Here is a 5,518-nt window from a genome sequence, read left to right as displayed (position 1 = left end):
TCTTCCCAAGGAGACTGAGTTCCACATTGATGTGGTTGAAGTCCCTCCGGAGGGTTCCTCTGGGGCCCTTCACAATAACTGTGCGTCCTTTCAGAGTGATGTCGACATTTTCTGGGATGTCGACTGTCTGATTGCTAAGAATGGTCTTCATTCTTGCTGGAGATGCGGCAAAGAGCTATAGCCTGTTTTTTGTACAATATACATTGTTCACATAGTATTATAATTTTTGCTGAATGTACTGAACTGTATAGTATTATAGTTTTATATTCTCTATATTATAGTACTTCATGCAAGAGTTGTGTACATAAAAGCAAGGTCATCAAGTTGGAGTTTCCTTTGATGATTTCTTTGTTCTAAACATTGTCAGGTGCATACTATATACGACTCCTTACTCATTTATTCATTTATTTTGCTTTGTTTGTTTCTTGAAAGAGTATCTCTATGTGGTTTAGGCTGTCCTGAAACTCACAATGATCCTTTCCACCTCAGCCTCTTGAGTGCTGGAATTATAGGTGTGTGTCACTATACCCAGCTCATTTCCTCATTTAGTGACCTAACAACCTAGTTGCAAGTACAGAATTTGGTCACTAAATGAGGAATGTCTGTATAGGAATTTTAATTCCAGAATTATGAGGGTGATTTTATCTTTGATTAATTATGAACAGAGTGGATAAGTAGAACAAAAATGAGTAAGGAAACAATAATTCAGGATGTCAACATATGCTATGGTGACCTGAACAATTGAAATAATAAGTATCATATGGTAACCCTTGAGCTCCCTCTGAATGACTGACATAATGTGAATTATTAATACTTTAAATGCATGTTGCATCTTTTAATCCTCAAACATTCCTCATTGAAGCATTGAGCTTTAGTCAAACAGTGCTTTTTATGTCATCTTTTGTGTTCTGTTGATATTTTTACAGCTGTATATTAACTAATGGGCAAATTGGTATTTCTGAAAATAATACTTCTTCATGGATTGAGTTTGTGGTATGTGAAATTTAATTTGTAGCCATTTTGACTAGACGTTTATGCCTTAATGATTTCCATTAATTTCTTTCTTCTTTGTATTTAGTACAGAGTATACAGGGTACTACATAGATCGGACTTGATCCGCCTGTGTTCATCCTTCCAAGAGCTGGACTTACAGAGACACGACACCATGCACAGTCTCAATCGCCATCTCAGCATGCCCCGGGGAGTGGGGCCAGCATGGCATGCTGTATTAATTTCTTTAGCACCAATGTTTCTTTATTATTTCTTTCATATTGCTTTCTTCCCTGATAAAAATTAGAGTCAAAATTACTTCAAAATATGCTTTATACATCAATTGCAAAGAAAGTATGCTTCATATGAGAAATGGTACAGGCAGCAATTTAATAACTATAAAATAAGTAATTCATGACATTACTTTGAATGTATTTACCATAAAAATGACAAAAGTTTAAGGTGATGGATATAATAAATATCCTAAATTGGTAATTACTTATTACACATGAATCAAAACCACATATCTTACCCTATAAATATGTACAATTTTCAATTTGGAGTACAACCTAAGACTTTAACACTATACTGTATAGTACATTCAGCAAAAATCCTAGTACTGTATAAACAATATGTATTGCACAAAAAGACAGTGAAACTCTATAAACAAGATATGCAGAACTGTAAAAAAAGATTAAAAATACACTGCTCTAAATTAAAACTTGTATTTTTATTATTTTTTGTACAATTTTTAATATACCAATCCATATAGGAAAGAGGTGTTGGAGTGAAACCCAGTGGTATACCAGGTGCTCGGCACATGCGACACTGGCACTAAAATAAATCAATGAATATGACATGTAGCAAAATAGTACCAGAACTGATCTCTTGAGCAAAGATATACAAGGTTTATTCCAGGAATTAACTGTTTGGGAAAATACTGTTTATGAACAATCATTATTTCTCTCTAAAACCAAGAAAAAGTTTGCTTTGTATCCACTTCCATACAATTTTTCAACAAATCACTTTCTGTGTATTCTACAGTCAAAATCTTAACATCAGATCAATGAGCCATCTTCCTCTGGCTCTGTCTGATTTGTACAGTCCTGAGGCCAAGGAAACATTTCCTGTGACTGAAAATGAAATGTTCCTGAGTGACTGACAGACTGAGTTCACCAAATCTCATACTCACAATTTTTTTTCATTTCCTCCTGGGTATTTCAATCTATTTTCTCCCCTTTGCATTCATATCTGACAAGAACATACCCAGAGCACATGAATAGAGTGTTAAAAGCTTTGTTCCACAATCTCATTATTACTTCCATTTGACCAGGGCTTTTCAATGTCTAACATTCACAGAAGCACTAGCAACATGACATATTTGAGACTAATGAAGAATGCTCCTAAACTTGGCAAAACGTCAAATGTAGGAAAACATCTTTATTTTTACACTTAAAGCCAACCAGTGCCTACTTCCACACCCAGTCTTTTCAAGTATTCTACAAAAAGCTACTATTGCATGAAAAAGTTTTATAGAATTAGAGCATACTGGTCAGTATTCTAAGATGAAATGTGATTTTAATAATAAAACAATAGCGCTCAGCAAGGAAGGATGTAAAAAGAACTACTAAAAGTAATAAAAAAAACTCTGTATTCACCATGTTTCATTCCTGGAAGATGAAGAAGTATGGAAAGTGTGTGTTAGTAAATAGAATGCATATACCATAATGCACTCTGGCTATTGCTTGTAATAAATCATCTCAGTGAGGCCAGTTAAGTAATTGGTACTTTTTTAAAAAAATAAAATAACACTGTTATTGGTTACATATAATTTTAGCTATATTAATATATATTAGAAACTTTAAGAATTAGGTTTAAATGTCTTCCTACTTTACCAAGAATAATCTAGAACACAGCAGCATGTTTACTGGGAATTACTGAAGTCCAGCACAGTCATTATGCATTCTTTGATAATCAAAAGTCATCACTGTTTAATTAGCACATGATACAGTACTCACTGCTGCGTGCAGATTACAATAGAAATGAGTCATGTTCTCTTTCCCAGCAAATATTCCTTTTTATCACAGATATATCCACCAAATTGTTTTACTTACATAGTGTACAAACTAATTTCTTATCCACGGGTGGTTTCTCAACTTTCACTGTCAAAAGCTGGAAAGGCAGAAGACAGCAGTAAAACGCTGCTCTGGACTCTGTATTCATTTTTTTTTTTTTTTTTTACTTTTGCCTAAAACCCCAACTTACAGTTAAAGCTAACTCATTCCCACAGTATACTTAGGCGTTAAACCAGAGCTAGAAAAGGTCAAATAGTTTGAGCAGGTTTTGGCAAATCACAGAAATAAGAGGGGCATCGGCAGCCAGGCCTCTGCATGAGTGCTGTGTGCAGGAGCCAGTGAAACTCATATGAGTTTCTCATCTCCCTCTTCCACGTCCTTCCGGCTGAGGACTTCCAGAGAACCTTTGCTTCTTGTTTCCTTTTTTACAAGCGCATCAATTTCTCGGAAGCAGCCCGAGTTGGTGAGACACACTATTTCCAACTTCTGACTGTAGTCCTCACTTTCTATAACCTTGATCAGCGGCTTCAGCTTTTCTTTCAGCTTTTTCCCCTTGTTCATGGGAAGGATGAACCGAACCTGCATGCGGGCTCGTTCTAGCTTCATTTTCTCCTTTAACTGCTTTATTACTTCCTAAAGCCTGCTGTTTGGTGCTCTTGTCCTTCATGGCTCTCTCGATAAGGATGACAGTGTATGGCCTCTCTAGGTTCACACATTTGTCTGCCACAATGGTTGCGATGTCCCTAAACATCTGCTGCAGCTGTGTGTGCCTTTCTTTATCTGGCACCTGAACCTGTCTTTTAGTCCAAATGTGCTTACAGATTTCAGTTTGGTCGTCTGTTCCAGTTGCACTGGTGAGATCTTCTTTCTTTGTCACCCGACCTTTAAAAACATTGACAAACACCGGGTGGGTCTGGAGAGCTTCGAGGTCTTTTTCCATGCCACTCTGCCAACCCACGACCTTGTTTTTGTAGCAGGTGATTTCAAAGCGCTTCCCGGCATGCTTCATCCACACCACGGCCACGTTGGTGAGGCGGATCTGGTTGGTGGGGGTGAGGATGGACACTGTGGCTGCTTACAGACCTCAGATATGGCAAGTCAGGGCCGACCTGCGCTTTGCTGCGAATGAGCCATCAGGTGGGGGAGCTCTAACGAGCGAACAGTGCGTGTTGCTAGTCTGGTCCGGTGCTTAAACTTTATCCTTTGCACCTTTCTCTAATACTTAACCCATGTGAAAATCCTGAAAGATTGATAGAAAAAACACATTTGATTTTCCTATTTTAGGTTATGAATACATATTAATTTAATTCATGTATATGCATTTTGCTCATAAGAGTGATTATTTAATTTTTAAGGCAATAATACAAGTGATTTTTTGGCAGATAGTTGTATTACACAATTCCCTTGGCTAGTATTTTAGTAAATGATAGCTGGTATCAGTTTTCGAAATTGATTTCTGTTGTGGTCTTTTTTATTTCACAGATATTAATTTTGAGAACATTTGCCTCAAAACTGGAATATAATCAATTAATTTCCATTTATACAGACTTAAAGTTTTACTAATTTTCATTGACTTATACATAGGTGCTCCTTTCTCTTCCATTGTCTAACAGCCACTTCTTACACATATGTCTTTGTTTCACTGTCTCTATCCAAGAATATTTTGTGGTGTTTCTAGCCTTTTTGGTTTGAAGAAATTTTTCACATCATAATGTTAAGTGAAGTAAACACATATACAAGTATATGTATCACATGCTTTCTCTTATATGAGAAATCGAAAATATAACTAGAGCAAAATAAAAGAAACAGATAATTTTTGTAAATAGATCTTTTACAAGGGGGAAGTGGATGAAGCGATGTGGGGAGGTAGGGGACTAACAGGGGAACATAATGAAAAACTAATTGAGATACATTATACACATGTACCAGCTTTGCACATAGAATGTAATCATGATGTGTTGCAAACATATGCTAATATAAGATAAAAATGTTAAAAAACTTCACAATAGGTGCACTTGTATGTGTGTTTGTATCTGGTTTGAAAGTGACCACACATTTCCATTTTTAAGTAAATATGTATGAGGAAATACATAAAATGTTGCACATTTCTCTTGCGTGATTTATTTTCTTTGATGGAATTTTAATCTTTTTTATTTTTATTTATTTTTTTTGTGGAACTGGGGATTGAACTGGGGCCCTTGTGCTTGCCAGGGAAGCACTTATTCTACTGACCTATCTCCCCAGCCCCTTGATGGAATTTTTACCCTCCCTTCTGCCTCATTTCATTTTGGCATTGGAAATATTTGGAAGTCTTGAGTGAGGTTTTTAATATAAAAGTTAGTTTGTCTAACATATATTCCTTGTTAGCTTTTCTTATAAATGATGTATTCACAAAGTGGATCCACTAGAGTAGAATTCTGTGCACTAGAATAGGCTTGAGTCAAGTATCTCAG

At 36.0% G+C, this 5,518-nt stretch overlaps 1 pseudogene; it reads right to left on the bottom strand.

Annotated features, from left to right (window-relative positions):
• Nucleotides 1–3,410: 3,410 nt before the first annotated feature.
• LOC101568466 lies at nt 3,411–4,136 on the bottom strand (annotated as a pseudogene).
• Between the last annotated feature and the right edge of the window lie 1,382 nt (nt 4,137–5,518).

Source organism: Octodon degus, unplaced genomic scaffold (assembly GCF_000260255.1).
Source record: "Octodon degus isolate 3935 unplaced genomic scaffold, OctDeg1.0 scaffold00103, whole genome shotgun sequence".
In the NCBI taxonomy this organism is placed as follows: domain Eukaryota; kingdom Metazoa; phylum Chordata; class Mammalia; order Rodentia; family Octodontidae; genus Octodon; species Octodon degus.
This window is presented reverse-complemented; position numbering and strand designations above follow the sequence as displayed.